The 12,159-nt window shown below is 34.9% G+C and overlaps 1 protein-coding gene across 6 annotated transcripts in view; it reads left to right on the top strand.

Annotated features, from left to right (window-relative positions):
• The window catches only part of nav1a (neuron navigator 1a), a 257,501-nt gene that overhangs the window by 71,042 nt on the left and 174,300 nt on the right, over nucleotides 1-12,159 (top strand). The gene's annotated exons all lie outside the window — the stretch shown is intronic.

The following is a 12,159-nucleotide window of genomic DNA, read 5'->3' as shown; positions in this document are numbered from 1 at the left end:
TATGACAAATTATAACTATTGGAGAGAAACTTCAGCAAAGTTTGCCTTCAACAAAGGATCATCAGTTCATCATTTATACTTGTTCCATTTTATTTTGTTGTTTGCTATACTTGGAAAAGTTGAAAGTTCTAAAGTTTATCTCAATATCTTCTCAAACACTTCTCAGAGCATTCTTCGTGTATTGATTTCTAGAAATTAAATGATACCACAGACACGAGGGCCCTGCCATGTTGTTCTGCAAAATAAAATATCTTAAGTATTTTTTTCACTGGAAACACAGTATTTTTGTCTTGTGCATATTCAAAAATGTTGCATTTAGTACCTACAGGTACAACATTTAATCTAAATCAGTCTTTCCAGTCTTTCAATCCAATTTAAAGAACACTTTCTTAGTATCAGATCTTGGAAGGTAAGCAAGGCTGGGTCTGATTAGTGCTGGTATGGGAGACCTCTGAGGAGACACTATTTCTTCTGGTTCAGAATTCGCATTCCAATGTGCCAGCATGGTGATTAGAGACACTGTGCTATAGTAGGTACTATTTTTTAGATGAGACATAAAACCCAGGTCCAGGTCCCAGGAATAATTTTTCATTAAAAATACATGTTTTAAGAGTGAAGTTATTAACCACGATTTACTCAGTGAATTCCATTTCGGGCATGCACAACCTTGCCTCCCTTAATTTCTCTCTTATTTCAATTTGGGAAGTGATTTATCACTTCTTCATCTTACTGTTGCTTGTCACCTAGGTCGGGAGTGAAGGGAAAAAAATTGCTTCACAAATTGAAATAAGCTGAAAATGTACGGTGCACTTTTCAAGTCTAACTGCTCGTTATCTAATTTTAGCCCACATGAGGTCACTGGAATAATACAAGTATACAGTATACTGTTCGGGAAACCAGTTTACTGAAGAATGAGTGGTAGTTTTCAGGCAGCTAAAAGATTTTTCAGCCACTACTGGATGGTTTCAATACCAGTTAACCACTGACATAACCTATGGTATCTTATACCATCAACATCCAGTCAATGGGAGATTTTTGGTCTAGGTTCATCTTTAAATTTAGCTAACTCTTGACATTTTATAGTTTTTTTTTCAAAACACTACTAAATTTAAAAACAAAGCTTGGAGAAATTTCCATTTTAAAACCTTGAAACAATTTTTATGCTTTATTTTAATGACTCATATTTGCCATTAGATGGAATCTGTGTATGCCTTCAAAACTCAATAGGATTGCCGGCTGTCAGATCAAAGACTGCAAAACTTGCACTCCCCAAGGGGCTGGATGAATTGAGTCCCTCCTTATATGTTAATTGCATGAGATCTATATAAAAATCTTCAAAATGCAAGGAATTATATTTTTTTTCAAAGTTCACCAGCTACTTTAACATAATAAATTAGTCTGTCATATTTATTTATTAAGTACAGTGTTCCACACATTGCTTCCTGATTTAGTTAGAATGCTCTTTTTATATTATTATAGTGTAATTACTATATTAAATATAATATTATGGTATTGTATTATATTATATTAAATGATATAATTTAAGTCCAGTAATATCAGCCAAAACCAATTGGGAGGGTTGAGGCTAAACATAAAAGTGTAATTTTATACAGATACCTTGGTCTTCCTTTCAAAAATAAGGAAGCCAGGTTTTCTTTAGCAGATAGTCCTCAAGACATCAGAGGTCCACTGAGTCTTTTTGCTCCACTTCACCATTCACAATTGAAATTCTAATGCTCAACTGATGCTCAGAGGTCCACTGAGTCTTTTTGCTCCACTTCACTATTCCCAATTGAGATCCTAATGCTTTACTCTTGTTTTCTAACATGCCAAAATGAATGAAATCATGCCACAGATATTGTAGTCATGGATAAGAGTATACCTTCTTAATTGCATTAATTCTCTCCAACTCTGTAAAAACAAACCCATTAACATTCAAAGCAGGGCAGCAGAATGCAGCAGGCTTTAAACAAATAGGAATACTTCTGAATAGGATAATGAGCATAACAAATTATTTGTTTGATATCTTTAACTCCCCCTGCTTGTTCGCTCACTTGATCCTAGCCCATCCTATCTCAGCTTAGTCCTTCTGATTAACTGGTTAATGTTAATTTTCAGTCTCTACAGGGAATCAGTTGTGGCTGACAGGAAAATTTGCATCTAAAATTCAACATCTTTATTGCAGCTGGGTTTCACAGCCCCCAGAGATCAGAGGAATAAGGAAGCTTCTTATGGACTGAGGATGTAGAATTGCATCCCACCTGACGGAACTATGCTTCTTTCACTGTGGGAAACCCATGCAGTGCCATAAATAATTGTACAGAGTTTGGTCAGCTTCGCATGAGCATTAGTTAAATCATAAAAAAGCTGCACAAACTATATTCAGTGTCTTGCAAAAGTAGTTACCCTTTCCAATGATGTCCTGTTTTGTTGAGTTATATATGATGTATATATATTTTTAAATTAAAAATAGTAATCAAAAAAAGAACACCCATCCCTCTTTGCTGTGATAAATATAAATTAGTTAAGATTCACAAAATGATTTTGACAAGTGACATAATTAGTGAAAATGACCTCTTTCACCAATTCTGTATTCTTTCCTTTCTCAATCTTTATCCTTGACAGCATTGTTAGGGAGGGAAAATGGTCAGCAAAGACCTAGGCATTATCCCTATTGTGCTGACTTGAGATTGCTCAAGTTTTGTTTGACAAAGTAGTTATTATTGAAAAATCAAAACAGCAAAAATAACACAAAAGACAAGCACAGTGATTATGATTGTTACAAGCCTGCAGACATTATACAGTAGGTTTCTTTGAGCTTTTATTTTAACAAGATCTTTGGAGCTTTGACCTAGTAAAGTCAATGATTAAGACAATAACATAAGTGAAACCTAAGGTAAGGAGAGACAGGTAAGGATCTGAGGTGGCTAGCTCTGATCAAAACAGTGGTACAGAACCCTTAGGAAAAGATAGCATTTTTACTATTTATGATTGGAATTCAAGTCCCATTGATTATACTGTAAGTGACTAATTTACGTTAATGATGTTAATATTAGCACTGCTTTTCAGAGTTGGAAAGGGATGGCTATGTGGCAATGGTTTATGGTGAAGAGCATAAAATGGTTAATGGAATAACGATGTTGGACCAAAGACAAAAAAAACATATTTATGTATCTGAAGGCCAGCTAAGATGCCCGTTACAGAACATATATTACACATATGCAAATAAAAAAGTAAAGGCAAACTAGAAAAACGCAATAGGATTTGAAGGCTTCCAGTGCCAAAGCACATACTTTAATAAGGTGAGTGAAAATTTGAGTAAACTAAAGGGAATCTCGAATGATATCTTTCATATGTACCGAGCAATTAATGACCCATTGTGGAAATAAAATGTGTTACTGCTACATGTGAGGTGCAAGTCAGAAGCAGGTTTTACTTTGTTCTTAGCGTGTTTAGTCCTGTCAAGTTGAATTTTCATAATTATAGCAATTCCTAAAACAGCAGCAGATTTAGTATTCAGAAGAAAATGGCGGTTAGACAGCCATCTTGGTTTAAATGGGAGCCCCATTTCTACATACAGTACATTAATCATATTGTCAGAAAAAGTATACTAAGATTGGAGGTAATTGGCCAAATAGTTTTTAGCTCTTTATAATTATCTAATTGTTTAATCTAACCATTTAAGTTAACCGATAATTTAACCTTAGGGAAAACCTTGTTATTATATGTGAGGTGTAATTCTTAACAAGGTTTTATTGTCATGAATCAAATGGTGTAGCATATTCTCCTAATGGTTTCTAGAATTATACCAATAACGTTAAGAGTTAAGAAACCATACATTTTTGAGACTGAGCAATGTTTGTATTGAGACCCTTTTCGCAAAATCCATATGACAAATAAAAATGATCATTTTTGATTAAATCAGCCATGTTTCAATTCAATGAATGTCCTTACAGCAGTTCATTCAGAACAAAATTTTGTATTGGTTAACAAATATTTGGATCTGATTTTTATGTAAAAGCCTCAGTTTTTGTTACAAATATAATGGCTTCTGTGTCCCGGTAAACCTGTCTAGTATGAGCTTGTGTTCTGCAGAAAAGGCCCAGGTTTTGAATTTGAGCAGTTTTATACAGTAATTCTTCTTTACAATCTCTGCCTGGTGGCCCTGGAAATGTTAATATTCCTTTAAAAAGTAAACTAAGGCAATTGTGCTGTTACTGGTATCGTTACTAGACACTTCCAGTAACATTTTTCCAAAATGTATAGGCAGAGACAATTCTGCCACCTGGTGTCTCGTGGCAACAAAGATGACCACCCTGGGCAAGACTCAGAATTTTGTAAGACATTAAAGTACAAAACAGTAAAAATCATGTGTCACCCACAGTATGATGAAGTCAGACCTGACTTTTTAAAATGTTTCTCAAAGTTCCAATTGACTTTTCTTGATATTACTTTAGAGAAGGTCTTATTAGGTTTACATCTGGTTTGAAATTTGTTTTATAATTAAGTTTTATAGTATGCACTATAACTCATTTTTTCCATGTGAAAATCCTACTACATGTTAGTACATATAACACATCATATTTTTTGATTGGGATTGACAAATACCTAAAGTGACATCATCCTCTTATTAATATTTTTCATTCACCCAGAAACTCAACATAATCAATCTCTCATGACCATAAACTCTAGCATGAAGTATAAAAAAGCCAGCGCATTTGCTTTAGTTCTTATCTACCAGACTGCAGCTGGTGGTGAGTGTGATATCACTAAAGGTCATGGCCTCACCTCAACAGAGCAGCCCATGTCTCCCTGGCCAGCTGGAGAGAGACTCATGGCCGGCAGGACAGGATTTTCTGAAACTCTGGTGTTCCGCCTGTCAGCATCCATTCGCCACACTCTTGCACAGCTGGGGCCAAGCACTGGGGCGCAGGGCACATTCTGTTCAGCTGCTGGTTGCAGCTTATCACATCAGGATCCGGCTGTGCACACTGACAACACAAGAAGGGCAAGGGAGGAGACTCCATTCTGCATGTCAAGGCCCATCTTCTTTTCTTCTGCAATGCTGTGAGCTGCATCTCCTGAAAACCCTTCAGAAAGAATCATTCTGACACCAAAAAGCAAAGAGAACATAAAATGCAGCCATGATCTGAGGATTAGATTCATAGGTTTCATAGGATGCAGTGTGATATATCTACTGGCTATTGTAAATTAAAGAAGTAATACATAACATTAAGCTAAAAGAAAACACAAATGCTCTAAAGGATGACATACATCTGATGTGCTTGCACATAATGGATGTTCTTTCTCTAAACATAAAGAAGGAAACAGGTGATGGATTAAATGAGACTTTTATGGATTACCACTAGTGAAATGAAATGTAATTTGCCAGGCCTTACAATTAACCTTATTGTAATAGAAAATGTTGCCATATCCTTTAATCAATAGTTATATGTAATTGTTCATATTCATAAAGTTTCCAGTGAGGTTTTCTGGTTTTGGTTTAAATTATGTGAGATTCAATCCTATGTACTTAGTGCTTGCAGATTTCATTTCTTAGCTTTTTTATGTTATCAATTGTTTTTACAGGGAGCTCATAATTTGTATAAGAATCAAGGACTAAGAATGTCTGCCTAGCACAATAAAATGTTGCACAAAAAACATACTGTAAGAGCTTTTACCCACTGTTCGCAGTCTCCTTTGATTTACTGTAATTCTGGACTACACAGGAGGATATAGAACATTATTTAATATCAAATCACAGAGCAGATCTATTAGCAATGCATTTTGATCTCCAATGGCATTAATTTTTCTTTAGTTTGGTATCTGAAATTGGTTCATTCTATTTTGCTGTTAAGCAGTGAAAAAAATCACTATCTAGAGCAAGCTCAGGATTGTTAAATTATTAGCTCAACCAGCTCTGTGTCAAATATGCTCCCATTCACGTTTATTCATCCCCAAATAGCTTATATGACTGTGTAGATTCTAAAAAATGTCCATCTGTATGAACTATGCAAGGAATTACAAATTATAATACAATTTATTAAATATATGAAAACCTTCCCGAGAAAGACCTAAGCTGGTTTAACATCTTGCTATATATTTTTTTAATATTAAAAGTTGCTTTGCAGAAAATGTTAGCTGTGGTGCAAGGAATTGTATTTCTATGACTAGCAATAAAACAAAATCTGGGCTCCTGAGTGGATCTGCCAGTCTTGACCTAGCTTGAGCTCTGTGATCCAGACATTTTGAGTTCATGTCTTGGTTAAGTCACTACTAGCCAAGTGTACCCAAGAGTTCCATAGGATTACTGTAGCTGTCCAAGGTTTTCTAGGTTCCCAGACACCTGCAGGCTGCAAAGATATCAGTGAGAGATGTACTGCTTCTCCTCCTGAAGCTAACTCTCCTTAGGCACTGTGAAAGTTATTGCATAGCAATACATTAATTATTTTGATTTGAGTCACTGGTGTGAGCCACATTTCTCAGAAAATGAAAAAATAGGGTCCTATTTCATAGTTGGAGTTCCACTTTGGTGGAATATAAAAATGGAAAAAAATAGAGACTGATCTGCATAGCAAAATCAAACAAAAGAAAGAGCATTGTTTATTCAAAAAATACAACGAAATTAAGAAAAAAGTACAACTCTAGCCTTTCACTGTATAATTAATCTAATCATTGTTGCTGCCTGTCAATAAGGAACCATGTCATGTTTTAAAAAATTACTTTCTCATAAAAGGAAATGTCATAAATGTCCACCACATAAGAAGAAGTTTTTATTATCCTATCTACAAATTACAAAATGACTATAGCTGGTGATATCTTTTCTCCTTTATGCACAGATTTTAAGTTAGTGTCAGTGGGTGATCCAGTTCCTTTAAAGGTGTAAACATAACTCACTCTTACTAAAATAATAATTCATCATTTAAATTAGATATAATTGGCACAGTGTTGATGGATGTTCACATAACCAAACTAATATATTTTGAGTAATGGTAACATTAGATCAAGAGCCTCATTGTTACTGTTTATATTAAAAAAAAACATTTACATTTTGTGATGGTTAATTGGGAATCACTTGAAAGTTGGGATAAGATGAATATGTTACCAGCAAAGTATGAAATTAAGTTTTGTGTACAATTAATAGGCATTCTACAAAATGTCTACAAATCCAGGCAAAGTATGAAAATAAATCTATAGATTACCTAGGCGTTTCATATAAAATGCATTTTTGGATGTGTGTGGAATGAGAGCTGTTTCTTGAGGAAGCACGGCATGACGCTTACCCATGGACTGTATGTACAGCGACGATGTTTTCACTACCCTTCAGTCAGTAACGTTAGAAATGGAGAAACATCGATGGTGTTGTCACAATGAAAGAACAGTTTCATACCAAATTATCAGAAAAAAAATGTATCGTTGAGTCTAAGTACAGTGTTTTCCTTAAGGAAAAAAGTCATCAGTATTTAACTGCTGAAGTGGCAAACGCTAAAAGCTCACTGAAGAAGGAACCCCTGCACTACTGATTGCTTAAAAGGGTTTGATGTAATAGTTGTACAACAGAAAAATATAATCTCATAAAGCTGATCGAGGAAAGAAGCAGTACTTTCCAGTATCATGTTTCCGACAGTGAATTGTTTGATGTACTTCAGATGACACATTTCCACATGGGCATGGTGTACATACCAATATGATCAATGAGCTCTCAGTTACTGTAGGTATAAAAATATTACTCCTCATGATATTGAACTGTTTATTCAGCTGTGCGAGTCTCGTCAGCAAAAGCAAGAAAAGGCTATAAAAAGGTTTCGTTGTTCTGAATTAAATTTTTGGTATCAAAACAATCTAATTGATTTTCAAACCCATCCAGATGGTGAATTCAAGTTTTTTTGTACTTTACCAGGACCACCTTACTCATTGAATGATTTATTCCCTTGGTCTTGCAGTCTGACAAAGGAAAAGAGTTTGCTAATATTGAAAATATGATCATGACATGGAAGCAGGAGGGGAAAAATGGACATTGAACTGAAGGTCTAAGATCTGTCTACTTAGAGTGCCTACCATGCTGCTATAAAAAGGTCAACTTATGAAGTTCTTTTTGGCTGTAAAATGAAAGAAGGTTTAAACCTTGAATCTCCCACAAGAAATTTTATAAAATATTGAGAAGCAAGAAGAATTAGAAGAGATTGTTTACTCAACCTATAAATATATTAGTAACAATTTCCCAAGCTCATCTTAAGTCCAACATGACAACTGAAAAAACATTCTCAAAATGGTGTACATCATGGAAGTATGGAAGGAAGTATGTCATGTGATTTCATGTATCAGGTGTGTTCCAGAGAAACTAGTGGAGGTTATCAGTGTCTTTACTGCGGGCGTCATGCTCATGTTATCTGTGGAGATCATTTTAGTGAGGATGAGAAGGAAGAAGGATTTGGCTCACATGTTTTGTGCCCTCTTACTGTAAACAAACGAACGCTTTTAATGTATGCCAAAGTAAAACTTGAGGGACAAGCAAAGAAAATGAAAAGACAATCTGACATTCCCACCAATTCAGCGAGGTGCAACAGTTTTAATGTTCCTGAGGTTGATAGAGTAAGAGGAGATGCTAACAATGTTTTGCTGTCGTCGTGGATGTGAGAAATCAGTTTTATCAGCTAAGTACAAGACAAGAAAGTTTAAAACAATTGTATGCAAGATCACATTTTATAGAATTACAGAAAGGATACATAGGATTAGAAGACATTCCAGTAGAAATATCTCTCAAATCAGCTTTCTACAGGAACTGGATTTGTTAAGTACGTGTGCAAAAGAAAGTACCTATGCATGACATTTGTTTGTGTGAAAAAGTAGGTACTTTGCAGTTTCAGATGCCATTCTATTTCTGCTGGCTGCAATAAGTAAACTTTTTGCATGTTATAACATACTTTTGTAATCATTTAAATTTTTTAATACAGTTGAGTAAAATATCTTTTTATTTATATACTGACAGCAAATATATATTTTGCATCCATCTTTTTTTATTATGAAAAAGTTGCACACTTTGTTTACTACAACTTTGCCTAAATTAATTTCAGTTTCATGGCCTGTACTGCTAAGTATGAGTTCTTTAATACGTTAACAACAAACAGCATTATGTACATGTTTTTCATTCATACATGTCTTTAAATATGAATGTTATACATTTTGCTTACGTTAAGTATTTTATATAATACCAAGTTCTCAATATAATATGGAAAAAAACATCAGGATTATATAGAATGCCTAGAAATTTCAGACATTGCTAGTTTGTTATAGTTTACCCTTAACAAATATATTCAAATATGAAAGGGGTAAAAAATTAAATGCTACTGCTGCTGGTATAGAAGCCTGAGTCACTGTTACATTTCTGTGCAACTGCTAATTACAGCCGTGTCTGGAATTCCAGGCCCAGCTTGCTAATGGTAATGTACATTTCAAGCAGGCTTGTCCTTAGTAGGGGGGAACAACAGGCAGTGCCATTAATATGCTAGAAGTGAATGATGGAAATGTTGCTTTAGTGCTCATGATAAAAAAATTGCCATGGAAAGGCATCAGGGTCTGCAGAGCTGTGTTTGTCAGCTAATGACCACTTGTGTGCACATCCCATTGATTTCCTTTACAACAGATGGTCTCCTGAAGTGGTCTTAGATACTGTGAGAATATGGTAGCTGACAGTCTCACATACAGTATGTACTGTATCTGGCTATTAAACTACTACACTATACCCTGCTACTAAAGATTATAATGCTTATTCATGACGCTTAATAATTAATTATAGTCTAGTTGTAAGTGAACTGTACAGATAGGAATGTGTGTGCTATGTTATTGGTGAATTCTAAGCTTACAGATCATCACTTCCCTTTCCGTTAATTTTTAAAATTATATTTATTTCCTATAATATCAAATACTGCTATGATGTGATTTTATTAGTAACAATGATGTTTACGGAGTTTCCATGCATACACTAAAAACATTCCAGTCCACAAACCAGTTCCTATATTCCATAATTATTAAAGATCCACACTAAGTATTATTCAGTTTTACTCTAGTGTTGGTGGCAGAGAGACATCTCCAGTCACTGATACATTGTTGGACCTAGTTGGAAATTGGACCACATAGTGTGATTTTCATTACTCATGGTAGAGTCAAGTAGAGGGACAACATTTCAAACATTGCATGAAACTCTCTGTGAAAGAATAGTGATATTTAGAATTAGTCCAACAGCTATTCTTTCACCATGAAAATAAATACAAGCACTTCAAGATAAAGGGAAAATGTAGCTTTTTGCATTAATCACCTCTGCATATGCCCACTTGTTGTACTATTTTGAGATGAATTTGAGATGAAATTCTCGTATTCATTTGGATTTTTTTGTAATATTTTGTAAATGTTTTTATCTTTGGTTAAAAAGAGGTGAATTGTTGTTTTTTGCATCAGAATTAAGTAATTTATTCAACTAAGATGTTATGTTGTTTATCATCCCTAATAAATCTGAAAAAAATACAAACATCAAAACCTAGAAAGTGAATATATTTCAGCCTTGTCATCAGTAAGGAAGGGATCCTTTTATTGTGGACTTTGAGTATCTGTGTAGAATTGTACAGAAACTATATTGTCATATCAACACTACAATTTTAGTCATCTAAATTTTTATTGTTTTGTTTTTTAAATGAAGAACAATTATATTTATGCAGAAAGGAACATTTCCATCACATAGTTTCAAGTCGTTTTTGATGGCTGAGAGTGGGGGGCAAATTTGTTTCTCAATTTTCTTCTAATGCAAATTTATTTTGCGATTAGGGTGAACAAGTATCTGTAAGAACCTTTATCCAGCTGGCATAGTGATGCCTCCTTTAAAATCAATATAGTTACAGTACCATGCTGTTAAATTATTTCCTTCTTGACCATAAAGAGTAATAGCTTTCTTGGTAGTTCTACTATTCAACTTGACCAAGTTGTCTCCAAGTGGAGATTCCTCCTTTACCTTCTATTTGATGGTTTTTTTCTTTTACAAACTTTGCCATACCACAAAAGCCTGCACGGCTGAAAATGCTGGAGCTGTTATAATATAATTTCAGTCTAATTAAAGTATAATTAAAGTATGAATTGTTTTTTACCATTAACTGTAAATGAGCTATAATAAATATTTGACCCCACTAAGAAAACTTTCACTATTTGGTAATTAAGATCTAGTTATGATTAAATTCTATTCCCTTCACACTATCTGGCTGTGTGCTTCACTCGGATGGGTAGTAAAACATTGGTATCCTCCGACATGCAAGTAAGGGGATCATTTGAAAAACTATAGGAACATATTGGGACAGTGCAGGTTGGGAGTAGCTCAATGCCCCTTGTGAGGGGTGGAGGTACTGGTGCAGGTTTAGCAGGAACTAAAAAATAAAAGCAAAAAGAAAAGTGTAATGCTGTGTTTTGTGACCTCCAGTCTTGGCTTACCCTATTTAACAGGGTACAACCAGGGAAAAAGAAGAACTGCTAGCACAGCGGTGACCAGACTGAACTTACCCTATGTAACTGGGCCAGTCTGGTAGAGCAGGGAGCGTAAGGCAAAAACAAAACCTTAATGTATGAAAAAGGTGCGCCTGCCGTGGTGAGAATACTTGATAAAGAAAATGAAAAGAACGCCTTACACAGGTACAATCTCCTCCAGGACTGCCGGTGTAAAAACTCCTCATCCCTGCTGGTTCCTTCATGGAATTAAGTGGGTGAGTGTGTAACGCATATGGAGGACATTACAGGTTGTGCGAGGTGGCTTGCTAGTGTGGTGACATCACCTCCCTTCCCTGTGAACAGCAGGGACCTCAGCTGCTGGGCTGAAAGGAGATCTCCCTTTAGCTCAACTGGTTTGTTCCCTCTTGAGTGATGCAAGAGGCCCAGATTCGAGTTCCCAGCAGTGGGGGGCTGACCTGAGGCAGCACCAGCGAGGGCGCATACCCACGTGAACCCAAAAGCGCTATAATATAAATCATTCTTTAAATGAAAGGGAATTGTTATTGTTATTATTTATTATTATTATTATTATTAATATTATTATTATTATTATTAGTAGTAGTAGTAGTAGTAGTAGTAGTATTATTATTAATAATAATAATTATAATAATAATAATAATAATAATAATAATC

Source organism: Lepisosteus oculatus, chromosome 5 (genome assembly GCF_040954835.1).
Source record: "Lepisosteus oculatus isolate fLepOcu1 chromosome 5, fLepOcu1.hap2, whole genome shotgun sequence".
Taxonomy (NCBI): Eukaryota; Metazoa; Chordata; class Actinopteri; order Semionotiformes; family Lepisosteidae; genus Lepisosteus; species Lepisosteus oculatus.
Note: the sequence above shows the minus strand (reverse complement) of the source record. Positions and strands in the feature narration are given on the sequence as shown.